Source organism: Halichoerus grypus, chromosome 11 (genome assembly GCF_964656455.1).
Source record: "Halichoerus grypus chromosome 11, mHalGry1.hap1.1, whole genome shotgun sequence".
NCBI lineage: Eukaryota > Metazoa > Chordata > Mammalia > Carnivora > Phocidae > Halichoerus > Halichoerus grypus.
The window spans coordinates 99,633,681-99,651,026 of record NC_135722.1 but is presented as its reverse complement, the minus strand read 5'-3'; the positions used below and the strand labels follow the sequence as shown (position 1 = coordinate 99,651,026).

General features: G+C 48.5%; 1 long non-coding RNA gene across 1 annotated transcript in view; it reads left to right on the top strand.

Annotated features, from left to right (window-relative positions):
• The window catches only part of LOC118540593 (uncharacterized), a 48,372-nt gene extending 33,073 nt beyond the window's left edge, over positions 1-15,299 (top strand). Inside the window, exon 3 of the long non-coding RNA XR_004919722.2 lies at positions 15,131-15,299. This is a non-coding gene — a long non-coding RNA (uncharacterized LOC118540593). The remainder of the gene's footprint in view (positions 1-15,130) is intronic.
• The last annotated feature ends 2,047 nt before the right edge of the window (positions 15,300-17,346 follow it).

Sequence of the window (17,346 nt, the reverse complement as noted above, 5' to 3'; positions counted from 1 at the left end):
TGGGAGGAGGGGAAGAAGATGTAACATACTGAGCCGAGCACACGCAGGGAAATAAAAGATCTATTTTTTTTTTCCGTTTGTTCTCAGCAAACATTTGTCATTTAATTTCTTCCTAATTACACAATTACGTAATTATGTAGTATTAGTAAAATAAAGCCTAAAGACGTTTGAGTAAAGAATTACTTAAGTAAATAATGTCTGACTGAAGTAATTATTTCCCGGGTTTTCTTTTTTGAAGTAGAATTGGATGAAATTAGTTCAGGCATTGTTGTGGAGCCGAGTGGGGGTGGGGACCACACAGCCAGGGGCCGCGCCCGGCTGGCTCCCCTGGCCCCCCCGGGGTTTAGTTCTCAGGACCCTGGCACCTTGCTCTCTCTGCAGAGGGGGCTCTGATGGCAAATCCCAACTCTGGGATTGGCTGCGTGGCTTGGGAACTGGCCTCTGTTTTGAGCCTCACTGGGCCTGTCAGAAGGGATAAGACCGGATGAGGACCAAGCTCAGGGCAGAAGTAAGTACTCGGTTACCAAGGGCTATGCCTCGGCCTCACCAGGTTTAAAAAGAGGCAGCTACACAAGAGGCCACCAGGTCCATAAAGAGACCACTCCGGCCGCAGGACGAAGGACAAGGGCCCGTGACGTGCTGCCCCACGATGTGGCGGTGGACGTAGAGGGAGCATCTTGGGGCTGCAAAGCTCCCTGGAGACCTTCTGTGGGCAGGCCCCCAGAGCCAGGCCACTGGTCCGTCCTGGGTGTTTCCTTCTTGGCCTGGAGTGTTGCAGAGCAGGCAGACTTATTCAGGGTTGGCCTTCAGCTCCCCAGAGCCCTGGGGGCCGGAGCAAGTTCTTTGGTAGACTTGGACCTGGCAGTGTGCTTGAGGGGTGAGGCAGCAGTCCTCGGAGAAGAGCTGGCCAGGCCTGGGGTTAAGGACACCACACTGCCTCCTGGCTGCCTGGCCCAGCACGCGCCGGGGCAAGACCAAACGCCAGCTCTCAAGCACAGGAACCCCTTTTCTGCATACTTGAGAGCCTGATGAAGGACTGATACAGCACCTTCTTATAGGAGGTGATTCCTGGGGAACCAGGCCAACCTGTGCCCCCTAAATCATTCCCCTATTCCCATCTTCACAGTGCTCGCTCATCCTTCAGAAGAGATTCGTTCATTCCTTTGATCTGGAAAGGCCCTGGACAGGGTAAATCCTTGACTTCTCAGCTCTTTCCTTAGGACAGTAGAACCAATATATTGCTCCCTTGGAGCCCTTTCTGAGTTTCCCGAGGCCTCGTGGTTCCTGCTGAATCCCTGCGAAGCTGAGGTACACGTCGAGGACCCTCACTATCCACAGAGGCAGTGGGTATCAGGCAGAATTGTTTCTCGGCCGCTCTGCCTGCTCTAAATGTCTGAGAGCTCAGACACCAGCTTGAAGACGAAGCAGGTAGAGACGACTCAGTCTTCTCACTTTGACGGGCAGCTCACCCAGACCAGCATCCTTTGGGAAGAGAACACCACGGAAGCTTCTAGAAAGTGACCGGAGCCACGGGGACAGTATTGGAAAGGAATGCTGACAAGGTCCTCCGAAGGCCAGTTAAAAACGTTTTTCTTGAGTGGTTTATCTGTTCCCTGAGCAGCAAAATCTTGGCAATATTTAGTAAAATTAAAGATACATTTCCCTGCAATCCAGCAACTCTACTCTAGACATATGTTCTGGAGAAACTCATGTAAGTGCATAAAGAGACATATAACAGAGGAGTCATAGCAGTGTTGTTTATAATAGCAAAAAAAAAAAAAAGAGGAAACAACCTAAATTTCCACCAATGGGAAAATGAATACGTTGTAGAATATTCATCCAATGGAATTCTTTACAGTAATAAAAGTAAATGAAGTAGAGCTACACGTATCAACATAGATGATCCTATAAAACACTATGGAGCTAAAAAAGCAAGTTGCAGAAGAATATATAGGCCGTGATACCAGTTAGACAAGCTGTAAACTATGCAAAACCATACTATGTACTGTTGATGAATAATACATAGGAATATAAACACCAAATTCAAGATGGTCAAATTCAAGAGAGTGGGAATACAGGGTAGGAAGGAGGGTTTCGAGGTAGGGGATGCAGTACGTGGGTATCCAACTCTATTGATCATGTTTTATTTATTAGGCTAGATGGTAGGCACAAGGGTATTTATCATACTATTCTTTAAAATTTTTGAATGCTTAAAATATTTTAAGAAATGTTTTACTGCAAAATAAAAATGTGAAAATCCACACAACAACCAAGGATCCTCTGGGCTTTCCCCCAGAAGTGCCAGAATGTGGGGTGTGTGTGTGTGTGTGTGTGTGTGTGTGTATGTCTGAGATGGCAGAGCGGGGGGTGACAGTGGGGGTAAGGGGTGGTAGAGACGACCTCAAATAGAACAAGCCCCAGCTGGCTCCTGGGAAGTTTTCTGGGTTGAATACTTATTCAGTAAAGTTCTCCTTTTCACACAATATTTGCCTATGTAACACGCTAAATATTCATTGAGTAATTAGCCAGTTCAAATTTGTGGTATAAAAAGACAATTCCTTCTAATTATAGGGATGTCAGTTAAAAGATGCCACACTAGGATGCCATTCACTGCCAAGAGAGCCTTAATAAAATTCTCGCTGTGATTTAGATTCAAAAAGGTAAAAAAAACAAAAAAAACAAGAAAAGACACCATTATTTTTGATAATTAAATATTTACCGGAGCTGAGGAAATAAGTCACACTAATGTTTCAGGCTAATCAAAAGCTCTTTTTAAAAAAGTCCCAGTGAAGATATTGTTGCTCTCACAGCTTCGTGGCCAGGTTCAAAGATTTCTGGGCTAACACCAGCACCACGGCCAAGTTTCCCGGAGGCTCTGACCACTCCTAACTTCACACCCGGGTAGTCCTTACACATCCATCCCTCCTGGAGTCATTATGCAACTTACAGTTACTCTTCTGCTTTGTAATTTTAAATAGTCCCACTGTTGTCCAACCTTCCCGGCCAGTTGGATTCTAAGTGTCGTAACTACAGAGCTGTGTCTTTTTTAGGGGCCAGAGGCAGGGATAGGGGAGGAGGTATGTGGTCTGTAATCCAGTTCTCTCTGAAGGGAAGTTCCGTAACTGCTTAAGTACGGTGTTAATTGGTGTGGTAGCAACTGCACCCTGACTTGAGATCCAGCTCCAATGCTCCCCAACTATGAGATGTTGGGTGAGTTACTTACCCTCTCGCGGTCTCAGTTTTGTTTTCTGTAAAATGGGGATATTGCATAACTACCTTACAGAATGGCGGTGAAGATCCAATGAGGTAACAACTGTGAAAACGATTCGAATGTTGTAATTTGCCACACAGCATAAAGCATTAGGCAAAGTAAAATATTATCATTATAGATAGCGATGATATGCGCTGGAAATGGGGAAATTAAGGGAACTTAAACCCATCCCTTCTTATAGTAGAGTCATGGGCATTGTCTACATCTGAGACCCACTACCCCTCCCTCTGCAGGCAGTGGCCAGAGTGGGAGCCACCCTGTCGCCCCTCAGCTCCTGGCCTTTCTCAGGTCATGCGCCCATGACCACAGCTGCTTGGTCCAGGGATAGGGCTTGGCCAATCGGAGAACTTTCCATGAATTTTAACAAGAGCTGAGGAAGTTAATCAGACCATCTCTGCTTAAAGATGCTGTAAATAGGGAACATCTTAACTGTATTATATCTGTTAATATTAGACTTTGCTGCATTTAACTGAACCCCCTCCCCTCCCTCATGCCACAGTGAAACAAAACTAAACAAAAAACAGTGGTTAAATAAAACAAACATCTATGTCCCTCTTATGTAAAGAAGTCCAAAGGTAGGCAGTGCAGGGCCAGCCAGAGAGCTCCAAGGTCAGTCTCTTATCTTTCTGCTTCTCCATCAGTGCAGTGTCCCCCTTTTGAGTCATCTCTGGTGCCAATAAAGGTGCAGGGATTTTAGTGATCTTATTTGCATGCCAGGCAGTAGGAAGGACTCAAGGGAGAAAAAAAAAAAAGCTGCCCTCCCCTTTTTAGAAGAATTAACTCTTCTTCTTACATCTCATTGGTCAGAACTTAGTCACATGGCCAAGCCTAGCTGCAATGATACCTGGGAAATGTAGTCTTTTAGCTGGGGACCGATGCCACCCAATACAACTGTGTTTCTGTCACTAAGGAAGAAAGGGAGAATGCATGCGGGGCAGGGCTACTAGTAACCTCTGCCGGGTGAGTAATTCTGTCACAGGGATGAAGTTGTTCCGTTGTAGCATCTCTGCATTGCCCACCGTTTGCTTATTCAATCTTAGTGCTGATTATAGGAAATATTCAGTATCATTTTAATAAATTCCTTCTTTTCTGCCTTTTATTAAAAAAGTGTCAGTCACAACTGTAAGGGTCCTGATATTCCTCTCCTCTAAGACCACTTTACAGCTCCTGGTGACACCCGATGTGGCAAATGGAGGACTTCACTGGTAGTCAGAGATCTTTTTCAGAGCCCCAAGGCACTCACAGTGTCACACTCGACCTGGTAGGGAGGGATGCTAACAGACCTTGGAGGCCTATCGGTAGATTTAACTAGAGGACGGGCTCCTGTCTAGGTGCACTTGCCAAATGTGGTGCTTTGTCCTTTGCCCTTGGAGCTGCTCCCTGCTTCTGCAGGTCCTAAATCTAAGACTCTGTGGCTCTCCCCTTGGCTCTGGGTCCCGGAACATCGCAGAGACCTTGGAATTGGTTTCTGCTTCCTCGTTCCTTCCAGTGTTGTCTGAAATCACTGTTGTTTCCCTTCTCCACTCTGAAGTGCTGGGACAGAACTTGAGCTGCAGTGACTCAAGCTTTCAACGGCTTCCTCCCCTCCTGCCTGGCGGAAGTCCAGGAGAGGCCTCTGAGTCATTAGTCTGTCTGCCTGGTAGTGCCAGGGATCAGCACCTCCTTTTAGTTTGGCAAAGAGCAAGGTGGGAATAAGGGGGGGGAGACTCTCCTTGGCATGGCCTCTGAAAAGTCACTTATACCACACTTCTGGTGACATCTAGCCTGGGGGTTCAGCTGACTTTGAAAGAGCCTGGAGGCGTGTCTTGGGAGGACAGCGAGGCATCCTGAGTATTATTTTTTTAAACCCAGTAATTAACTAGAAACAGAGCCCATCTCCTCCCACCCTTACACCCCATCTCAGGGAGGCCGGAGGTGGAGCTCAGAGCTGATCACGGGATTTGCAAGGGCAGGTCATTGTGGTTAGTTGATGGACATTTGAGAGTGCATTTTGTGCTGAGTCGATGGGTAAAAAATACTTCTCTATGAGCTGATTTTATTGCTGCAATGAACCTCATCTGTGTGAGTCAGAAGGTCATCGTCTGTAGCAATCATGTGACTGGGAATCAGAGAAAAGAGGAATCGACGGCCTCCAGAAGTAATTTTATACACCTCTTGTCGCTATTCCATTAAACCCAATTGCCTAGTAGCTAATCGTTATGGAGCACTCATTATCTGCAAGTACCATGTTAAGAGCATTATTTTATGTCATCCTCACAACAACCCTCTGACGTGGCAATGTGTAACAGTCCGGTTTAGCAGATGGGAAAACTAAGGCTCAGAGTCATTCATCAACTAGACAGAGCTGGGATTCAAATTCAGTGTTGGTTTGATTGCCAAGCCTATCCTACCCAACACGCTCTACCACCTTCTGCAGGGTTTCCTGGAGGTTCACAGTGTACCTTGAGCTGCTGGTTTCTAGATGACAGTTCATTCCGAAGGTGGCCATACCCATCTCCTGGGAGACCCATTTTATGCCTCCCTTACTATTAAGTTCCAGAAGCATGTTATCACCCAGAGCTAACACTGAGCAATTCAATGGAAATATAATGGGAGCCACATATGCATTTTACATATTTTAGTAGGCACATTAAAAAAAAAAAGGAATAGGTACCACTGTAACTCATGCTGTTTGCATGAAATATTGAAATAATCACATTACAGTGGTATATAGGTAACGCAGAAAACAAAACGCTTCAAACTGGATCAATCCATTGACTCCTATGTGATCCGTGGTGCGTTCTTAATGCTAGAAATGATGCATTTTCCCAATACGTGTAGCACAGTGCAGCAATAATATCTTACGGAACCCAGTGGCTAAAGTCAAGTGTGGTCCTATCAAAAAAATAAAGGTGTATCTAATGCAAAAATATTTCACACTGCTTCTGCTTTTTAATCTAAATTAAATAACATTAAAAAAAATTCAGTTCCTTGGCAACATTGGCCACATTTTAAGTGCTTGAGAGCCACATGAGGCTGGGGGCCTAGCATCTCACTGAAATTCTTCGTGATACATATGCACTTAACACGTCCTAGGCAAAGAGAAGACAGATCAGGGTGGAGGGGAGATCTCTGTACAGAAGAGAAGTAGGGACTGGAATGGCCTGGGGGACCCTGGGAACAGGAGACCACAGTCAAGTTTGGAAACAGAATAATATAATGGGAATGGTGCTTTAAGGAGATTAATCTGGAAGCATTGAGCAGAATAGGTTGTGGGGACACAGATGAGAGGCAGGAAGATTACGGGGAGGGGAGGTGGTGAAGCCACGAACATGAGAGTAGCCAGGAAAGGAGAACAATATGTCTGAGAAACATGGAGAGTGACCATGAGTCAGTGGTTGGCTGCACAAGGGGAACCAAGGGAGGGGGGAGGGTTGGAAGGGCTCTGAGGACAATAGAAAATGATAATAACTCTGATAGAAACAGGGAAGTGAGGAGGGGAAGCGAGCTGTGGGGGGTGCATGGGGGGGGTACAGGGAGCTCAGTTTTGCTCCTCCCGCGTCTGCAGTGAGCTCTTCCGCTGTCTCCCTCCTTACGTCTCCTCCCCCTTCCTTCTGTCTTTCCCTTCTCTTCCTTCCCTTTCTCTCCTCCCTTCCTCATCCTGTTCTTCTCCTGAGGTAGATTGAGCACGCATCATGTGCTGGAGGCCAATGGATTTACCAGGCATTTCTCAGGCCTGAGGAAGAAACATAGAGAGGGGCTGTGGGTGCTTCTTCATCCAAGACAACAAAATAAATGTTCTCTCTCAAACACCCCCCCTTTGCCCCATCTGGCATAGTCGTGGGCGTTTGGCCCGGTGTCAGGAATGGAGGGGGCAGGATGGAATGAGGGTAAAAATCGCTCATGTTTCTTAAGCAGGTAGTGTGGGTCAGGCATGCGTCTCAACATCTGTGACCAGCATCTCACTTAAAAGTGTTACTATTTCCAGGCTGACAGTGGGGAAAATGAGGCACGGAGAGGTGAAGTATCTTACCTAAGGACACACAACTGGGATGTGGTGGGGCAGGATTTCACTCCTACAGTGTGTGCTGAATACCCTCTGTGGGTTGGGTAAAAAGGCCAACCACCTTCCCTATGTTATGGGCTGGTGTTTCCCACCAGCAGAATCCACCTGTTGAAGCTCTACCCCCCTTCCCCCGACAGTGTGATGCTCTTTAGAGGAGGGGCCCTTGGGAGGTGATTAGGTTTAGGTGAGGGCAGGAGGGTGAGACCCTCCTGATGGGATCAGTGGCCTTGTGAGAAGAGAAAGACGGAGAGATCTTACCCTCTCCACCACAGGCACTAGGGAAAGGCCATGTGACCACACAGCCAGGAGGTGGCCATCTACAAACCAGGGGATGGGTTCTCACTAGGAACTGAATCTGCGCACTCCTTGATCTTGGACCCCACTCTCCAAAACTATGAGAAATTAACGTGTGTTGGTTAAGTCCCCCAGCCTGTGGTATTTTGTTATAGCGACTGAGCTGACTAAGATGTCCTACTTCAGGGGGCGGTGCCTCGTCTCTCCAGAGCTTTCTGAAAGGCAGGCTCTTCCCTCATGATGGCCCTGCGTGGTTTTTCCTTCCACAGGTGGGGTCCGTGACCAGCAGGCCAGGGAGTTTGTGTGGGAAGCAAAGGACTGATCCCCCTCCTTCGAGCAGAGGGAGAAGCAAGACGGGGCCTGAGGTGGGGAGGATAGACTCCTCAAGAAGCTTTTCTCATTGTTAATCAAGTGACTGCTCCCAGGGATCTGTTTTTCTACTCTAAATGCTGTGTTTTGATGGTGTTGTTCTAATATAGTCACCCACCTTCAAATACATACCAAGAAAAAAAAAAGGCCTTCCAATGAAATAGGAGCTGGGGGGAGCCATGGAGGGAGGAGAAGATGGGAAATATTGTGCTGCTCCCGTACAGCAGCTCAAGGGATTTACTCTGGGCTTTCAGAGCCAAGTGAATATTGCTTATTCATGTGCAATCTAATCCTCCGCAGGCCCAGAGGCCGAGGGCAGCAGGGATGACCTGGTTGTAGAGGGGAAAGGGGGGGGGCTGCTGGATCTGTCCCTGAACATGAGCACGGGGGGCCGGCCAGGCGTCAGGGGCTCTGGGAGGGCCACGGTTGGAAGATGTTGTCTCTTGAATGGCTCGCGTGGGTGCAAGGGGCCGAGACAGGGAGGAAGTATGGGCTGGAGGTGGGACTGGTGATAAGATACGGGGTCCCCGGTGGGCCGAGGGAGTGGTGCAGTGTGTGGCTCCAACATCCAGGGGGGCAGAAACGCCGGGCGCCCCTCCACCGTGCCCCCTGCCCCCCGCCCGGAAGGACAGCAGAGCCGCAGACTGATGCACACTCCCAGGCAGAGAGTGTCTTAATAACCCACTCAGTGGGTGATGGATCATCAGGAGAGGAGAAGCAGAGCTATAGCTTGGCCACCCCGAAGCTCTGACTTGATAACGTGTGATAATTCACTTAGGGGCACCAGGAAGAAGATTTCCCAACTGCGGCTAACCAGTGTTGAAGACCTGAAAACAGCCACTTGGGACTGCTTTTATGTTCAGCTGTCGGCTTAGAAGCAACTGTCTAAGAGAACCTGGACACGGATCAAACAAATGTGCTGGGAACCACATGCAATGCACAGATCTGCGATTATACCCTGCTGAGGGCCTGTGCACCCCGCCTGCTCCCCTCCAGCCACCCGGGAAGGGAGAAGCAGAGCAGGGAGGACCTCTCTGAAATGTCTGATAGGGCCCCCACCGCAGCTGGCCTGGGTCTGGGGGACAGTTCTAGACATCATGGAGCGGCAGGCAGTCATCTTTGTAGTGACTTGAGTGGAGAAGGTAAAAATGGCCCCTTCTTGACCAGTGGAAACGAAGGGGCAGAGGCCTGCTCTCTGGCCGCAGGGGCCTTCGACAGTCTAGGTGTGGAGAGCCAGGGTACCGGAGACCCCTGTTTTCCACGGGGAAAGGAAAGACTCCCTAGAGCCACCGCACAGAGGGAAAGGAGAGAAGACATCTTCCCAACCTATCCATCTGTTCTTCCTTTTCTCTGCCTCCTGCCAACAAAAGAACCTCCAGTAGTTTTGTTTAAACCAAACACCAAGTTGGCTTGGTGGTGAGGGTTGGGTAGGGCTGGAATCCTGTGGAATCCTTTAACAGAACAAGTATAAGAAGAATAATAGAAACACAAGCAGATACCATTATGTCTGCCATGCACCAGGCACTGTGCTAAATATTTTGTGAACGCGGTCACCTTTCCTCCGTGAGCTCCTACAGATACTCGTAACCACATTCCCCTGGACGGAAATATCCGGGAACTCTTACCAAAAATAAACGCAGGTAATCTCTCGGCAGGTGTCGTACCTTGGGCTGGCTCCAGGTGAATTATGACTGTGTTGCTACCATTATTGGCTGGCTCTTGGCAGGTGGGGAAGAACAGCAGTAAAGCAACCGAACAGGGTGAAAGGTGACAAGATACCTGACCAGGAGTTTCGATACGGCATGTAGTTCACAAACAGTAGCGTGTCCTGAGGGAGGTTTTCTAGGGTGGCAGAAAGACATAAGGAAGGTAAATAGTCTTAGCCTCCCTTTTACATATGGAACAGCTGAGATTGAGAGAGGTAGAGTGATTGTTCCAAGGTCATGTAGCAAGTGAGTTAGAGAGTCAAGATTTGAACCCATGTCTTTCTGGCACCACAACTACACATGTCTCCTGCTAGACCAAATTCTAGCTCAGAGGAAGGCATCAACAACTCTGCTTTGAATATAAAGGAGACATCCAGCCCAACAGAGTCCACACCTCCTGAGAGATATTGCATCAGGGATGAGTAAGAACAGGAAAAGGTTTTATTGCTCTAATGGAAATCACCTTTAGAGTTTTGGAGGGTCATTTCCTAAACCAGTTGCTCTTTTTCTTGGTTAAAAGTCACAGCTATAGACTCTCAGAGATAGAAAGGATGCTGGAGGATGTCTAATTTCATCCCTCTTTCTACAGAAGAAGGAAAAAAGACCCAGACAGAGGAACAGGGCTGTTCAAGGTCACACAGCGAGTAGAAGACATGGTTGAGCTAGAATTGAGGAATTTTGACTCTGAGCCCATGCCCTTCCCACTGCTTCATGAACATTCTGATATCTTTGGGTTCTTCCCACCATGAAGGACACATGGCAACTCACCCTAATCTGACTTAGTCTAAAGGTGAAACTTTCACAATGTATTTTTCTACTCTGTCCCTACCGCATTCCCTCCTCCCACCCCACTAACTGGGCAGATGGTTTGGTACCAGCACCATCTCCCTGAGGCCAGGAAGGGGGCACCCATTTTCTCAATGCCTAGATTGGGAAGATATTGGTGTTGGTTTTAAAAAAACATTATCTTAAAGATTTACATAAAAGTCTAATAATGAAGATAATGTTCTACAGATGAAATGGTAGACAGATTCACCAACTGAACATAGAACAGACTAGACTCAGGCCCCCACACATATTCAGCCACCTATTTATGATAAAGAGGACCCTGCAGTGTCGTGGGGGAAAGAAGAGCTTTTTTCATTAAGTGGTGCTTAATCAACTGGATATCCTTACTGGGGAAAAAAAACAAAAGGAATTTTAATCCCTAACTTATGCCACACAGACACATTTTAGTTCTAAATGAGAAAGGTAAATTGATTAAGGCTTTTAGGAAAAAAAAACCCAAAAAAACCATAGGGGGTTATCTTCAGGACCCAGGCTAGATAAAGATTTCTTAGGACATAAAAACCCTAAGCATAAGGGGAAAAAATTGATTAATGGAACTACATTAAAATTAATTACTTCAATTAATCAAAAACACAAGTTAAGAAAGCAAAAGGGCAAGCCACAGAGTTGGAGAAGATATTTGCAAAACATACATCTATCAAAGGACTCATCTCCGGAATATGTGAAGAACCCTACAAATCAATAAGAAAAAGGCAGACAATTCAATAAGAAAATGGGCAAAAGACTTGAAATGGCCTCTATGAAAACAAGATCTCCAAGGGACCCATAAACATACAAAAAGGCACTCAACAGTTTTGGTAATCAGGGGCATGTAAATTCAAATCACAGTGAAATATAGCCACATTTTCAGCAGAATGGTTAACATAAAGCAGACAATACCAAGCTTGGGGAGGATGCAGAACAATCATCTCAAACACGACCAGTAGGAGAGTGAATTGGAACAACCACTTTGGAAAGCAGTTTGGCAGAACTTACACACGTATCTTATGGCTAGCAGACTTAACGTGCATTTATCAAAAGACACACACAAAACGTTCCTTGCAGCATGTTAGTAGAAGCTAAGTACTGAAAACAAGCCAGATATTTGTCAACAATGGAATGGATAAATAAACCGAGTGTATGCACACTCTGGAATACTTCCCTAGAAGGGAGAGAATGAACGGTAGCCAATGAGCAGCATGGATGAATCTCACAAATACAATGGTGAACGAAAGAAACCAGACACAACAGGGAACGGACTGTATGATTCCATTTATAGAAGAGTCGGAAGCAGGTAATGCTAACCTAACTGCCTTGAATACAAAGGAGACAAGTCAGGTTGGGGTTCCCCTTGATGGGGGATGGTGACTAGGAAGGGGTAAAGGGGAGCCACTGGGGGAAGGGGGGAGTGGAAACGTTTGGTTTCTTGGTCTAGTTTCTGAGCACATGGATGTGTACACTTGGTGAAGACACACTGTTCAACTACAACAAACTGCAATAAAACATCTTCAGGTTTTTTTCTCTTCTGAAGCAGAGAAAAGCAAGGAGAAAGGGAAGCAACATCTGTTTGTCCCTCCTTCAGGCTTGTCACCGTGCCAGATTGTACGGGCACTAACTCAGGTGATCCTCCCAACCACCCTAGGACGTGGCTGATATGTCCTCTGTTTTCCAAATGGGAAAACTAAGACACAGAAAGAGTAATTGTCCAAGGCCATGCCATTAGCAAGTGCTGGAACCAGATTCGACCTAGGGTTCAAATCCAGGTTTGACCGTGTCCAGAGCTCCATCTTCTTTCCGCTGCATCATGGTGCTTTCAAGGAATGAGCACTCGTGTTGGAGACCGGGAGTCTGGTTTTGAATCCTAGCAGCCATTCCTCTGCTGTATGACCTCGGGGAGATCACTCAGTCTAACCAGTCCCTGATGTTCTCATCTGTGCTTTGGGGGGTTGGGGGGTGGTGACGGAGAAGGTGATGCTGGTGCAGGGCTGTGGGATTGATCACAAAACCACTAATGTAGCCCTGGACTCAGCAGGTGCAGAATACATTCTGCTTCGCCTAAACCTTGCTGGGCATTCCTGCCCTTCCTAGCGGGGGTGTGGAGCCCCAAGCTAAATTCGCCATGCCCCTCTCCCTGGTGTCACTGTTCCAGTGAACTCAGATGAAGATGATCATCAAAGGCAAGTTCGGTGGGGGGAAAGGAGCAATGTTCAGCCTCAGGGTGTGCGTGAAACTGGGCAAAAGTCTCTGCTTTGGTGTTGGGGGAGTTTACGGGCAGAATTTAATGTAAATACGGTTTCCACTTACTATTCTGACACCACCTGGCAGAGCTGAGTCCATTTTCTTCCCTTGAGTTCTCCCCTTGAAGCAGAGGCTGGGACTGTGAAGAAGGAGCCCCCCAAACCTACTAAAATCACTCTCCGAAACACAGGGGATCCAGCAACCTCCTTCCACGACAGAAATGAGTTCAACTTTCTTTCTTTTTAGTCCTCTAAGAACAGTCAGGAAAATGGATGGAAGGTAAATAGCATCTGTATTTGCTCAACATTATGTCACCTGTCCCCAAGTTTCCTGTGTCTGCTGAGGAATTGAGAGCTTTGGGGTGGGAGGGGGTGGGGACATGAGTTTAGGTGGTGCCCTTGAGGGCAGGACAGGCAGATGGGATTTTATATGAACTTGTGGTCACGGTCACGTTCTGTACGTGAGGCACATGAAAAGAGGTGCCGGTCCCTTGCCAAGGTGAACGTGGAAGAGCCGTCCTTCATGTCCACGGCTGAAAACCCTCTCCTTGTAAAGGCTCAGACGGGGCAGGTGGGGGCAAGCGAGTTTTAGCAGGAGGGACTGGGGGGCGCTGAGTAGGAACCCAGCCCCCTGCCCGGCTGCCCCACCCTACCCCCACCTCCCCGGAAATTCACCAAAGTCTTCATTTCTCTGTTGCTAAATTGCACACATTGATCTGATGTGTACAAAGTTGCAAAGCAAGTTGGCAGGAGCACTGGAGTGTATCGGGTCTACTAAGGAATAAATATACTTGGGTTTTTAGTTTAAAAGTGTTGAGAGCCAAAAATGGCTTGACAGCCATGGGGAGCCCAAGCGTCTGTTCCCCACAAACAGGTCCCTTTGTAAGTTGGAGCTTGTCAGTCAACACGGCCCCATGGGTACCTGCCCCTGGGGACAGATGTCCCCACCCACGCTGCTGGCCTGTCACTGCGGAGAAGAGGTGTGGGTGGGAAGGAGGCCAAGGTGGCTGGCTGTTGGGAGGGGAGGCTTTTTAACCCGGCTTTGACCTCTCCCCCTCCGAGGTCTTGTCTCTGATGCGGGCGCCTTTCCAAGGCGAAGGGGAGGGGCGGGGGGCCCCAGAGCCGACCCTGGCCCGGCTCTGGGCTCTTCCAACCACAGCAACCTGGGGACGGCCTGTCCGCCCTGCTACCTTTTCTAATATTAATATCTCGATTAATTCCAGACCAATTGTTCTTTATTATTTTTTTTCTTATTTCCTAGCCTTTGCCAACCACCTACTCCTCTCTGAGAGTGACTTTGATTGAAGTTTGAAGTTTTCAGGTTCAGTTGTTTTCTAGTTACTTGCTATTAGAAAATGTAGCCATTTCCCCCCAGTAAAGAGGAAAAAGGCCCTTCCTCCCTCCCCTCTTCCTCTCCCCCCTCGCCCCCTCTCCACGTTTCCTGGTGTGTCATAACTTAAAAAAGACCTGCGTGATACAGTAATTTATTCTTCTCCATCCTTCCCTCCACCCAATCTTGGGCTGAGGCCAAAACTTGGGGGAAACAAAGAAGCAGCCATCCGAATAGTCTCCTTCCAAGCATAAGTGTTTGTTCGTGTGATCGCTGTCCTTTTGGGTGGGGGCAGGGGTGCGCTAGCGGGGAGACAAGGGGGGCCTGAGGTGTGCTCAGCACCCTCCACCTCACGGGCCACCCCGTAACACGTGGCCCAGCACCGAGTGGTTCTGAAAGGCCCCTTGTGCTGGAAGCAGTCGGTCCAGAGGGAGCTTCCTTAGAAGGTAATTGCCTCCTCCCAGGGTCGGCCTTGCTGAAATTTATAGCTCCGCTCAATACAGCGATTGTGTGGCTCCTCAGGAAGCCACGGGGGTGGATTAGTACTGGGGAACCTGGAGACCGGGGAACCCAGGCAGGGCTGGGGGCCCCTGCTGGGGCAGCTGCAGGCAGAGAGGTCAATGTCACCAACCCCCTCCCCGCTCCCATCCTCCAGGCTGTGCCTCTTTTCAGAAGGAGACTCTGGCTACCTGTACATGCTGAGAAGCTTGGCTCCGGATCTCTGTTCCAAATGAGAGGAGGAGGCCCTGGGAAGGAATATTTGCTTAGAAAGGATGGGTGCGACGTGCTGGTCCCTGAAAGAGAACGGAGGTGCTTTCTCCCAGCTCAGCTCCACATCATGAGGAGGTCAAGCCAAAGGTTCCTCCCAGCCTACTGATACTGGGGGTTCCCCCGCTGATTTATTTTATTGCTATTCACACACACACACACACACACACACACACACAAACACACCCCAGCACTCAAAGGCGTAATGCAAAAATGATTGGTTTCAGAAAGCTGGAGAGGTCAGAACATAGGCCCCAAACCTAACCTGGAATTTTTCCACAGGGCAAAAAGCAGCTGAGAAACGCAGAGTGGAGACCACCGCAGCTCACCTGATGGATGCCCGGCCTTCAGCCTCCGTCCACCTTGCTCTTGTCTTCTGAGAGCAGAGCTGAAGCCACAAGGCATCACTTGGAGCAAGCAGCTGAAAGGCCGGCCAGCCGGGGCTGTGCTGGGGGAGGTGGGGTGGGGGCCCGGGACTGCCACAGGCTTGGGTGGGAGGCAGAGGGGAAGGAGCTTGGGCAGACAAGGTCCCAGGTTGACCTGCAGAGGCGGAGACTCAAGTTCAGATGTAGGGAAGGATGGAACGCTCCGTCCCACCTCTGCCTGAGAGGTCCCCAGAGGGAGCCCAACCAGTTCAGAGAAGCTCTGGGGGCGCCCAGAGCTGGCAGGAGCTCAGTCCCTCTTATGTCTTGCCATGATCAACACGTATTTGTCTCCGGACTCAGTGAGGCTCAAATTATTCAGTCCTGCCTCAAAATGAAAAAAGAAAAACTATAAGCAGTCCCACTGATTCCTGAGTTCTGCTTGGAGCGGCTCAGCGGCTGCCCAAGGGGAAGTCACAGGGCATTCCCATCTGGGGGTTCAGGCAGAAGTGGCCTATACGTGTAAATGCAGTTTCCTGTGGCCAATTTTGGTGTTGTAAGGGGTATATTTGTTAAATTCTAGTCGATATCCAAGGGGCCCTGTGTTTACTCCATTAGGAAACCAGATAGAGCTAATCAATGCTAGAAGGACTCTAGTTAACTCCTGAGGGAAGGCAAATATAAACAGCAGCATTCAAATCGATGTAAAATGCCCCCCCACTGCATTTGGTTAGGGTGGCTGCCAGCAGGCCTGTGCGGCGAGCTTGGACTGTCAGGGGAGGCAGGCTCCTCTCTGGAGGGCAGGACTGAACAGGGGACTGCCTGGCAGTCAGGGTCTGGCTGCCTTCTGAGCCGGTTCAGGTTCCATGTAGCTGTGGGCCTTGGGCAAATCAGGGGGCCTCCCTGGCCCTCGGTCTCTTCATCAGAAGGGCAGTCAATAACATTGAAATGCACTTCCAGGTCATCAAAGGCTTTGATTATCTTACTTGATATTCATCACCTTTTGAGGTGGGTATCATTTTACTATTTCCATTCCACAGATAAAGAAAATGCAACTCAGAGAAATTAAAGGACTTCACTCAGGCCTCAGGCAGAGAGAACAGGAGAGTCTTAAATCCAAGTCCTGTGACCTCAAGCCCCATACGCTTTCCTCTGGGCCCTACCATTCTGTGAAGGACTTTACGTCATATTACCTCATAGGATCCACATAACCCCACGAGATGGTTGCTATTGTTACTACCTATTTGCCAATTAAGAAGTAAAATCCGGAGGTTCAGAGAAGAGGCTGGTCCAAGGTCATACAGATCGTCCGGGTCCCACCCCTGCTTGTTCAAGATCATTATACCTCTGTCCCGGGAGGGTTTTGGAATAGCTGATATCTGATGCCTTTTCTAGGTAAACCATGCTGAGATGCTTTAATGTTCTTTCCCAACCTCACCCTCTTAGAGACTTCCTTTCTCCCATGCCACCATGGTCACAAATTAAAGTCCAGTGCCTCTGGATGGAAGGACAGTAGGAAGGGGACATGGAGAGGCCCCGAGAGTGGCCCCATTGTCTCCATCATGCTTTTCTGCTGCCCCACCTCCGCTCTCCCCAGCTGAGGAATATCCTTTTCTGGTCTGGGGACAGTCCTTCAGGAGCAGCCATTCCTGCAACTGTCCCTTTAGGTCCCTCTGCAGAGACAGTTCGCGGAGCTCACCGACCAGCTCCCTGGAACCCTTGCTGGGCATCAGATCTGGGGCTCTGTGACCCTTGTTAGCTCCCCCAGGCTGGGGGGGGGTGCATATTTTACCAGCAGCCAAAGACTGCTCCCCTGGGTGAGTTCATCATGCAGTTAAACTCGGTTTGGCTGTGATTTTATTTTATTTTATTTATTTATTTTTATTTATTTATTTTTTTAAAGATTTTATTTATTTATTTGAGAGACAGAGTGCATGAGCAAGAGTGGGGGGGCGGGAGGAGCAGAAGGAGAGGGAGAAGCAGATTCTCCACTGAGCAGGGAGCCTGAGATGGGACTCGATCTCAGGACCCTGAGATCATGACCTGAGCTGAAGGCAGATGCTTAACCAACTGAGCCACCCAGACACCCCTGATTTCTTAATTCCATAGATAGTCGTACATGTAATTTACAGATAG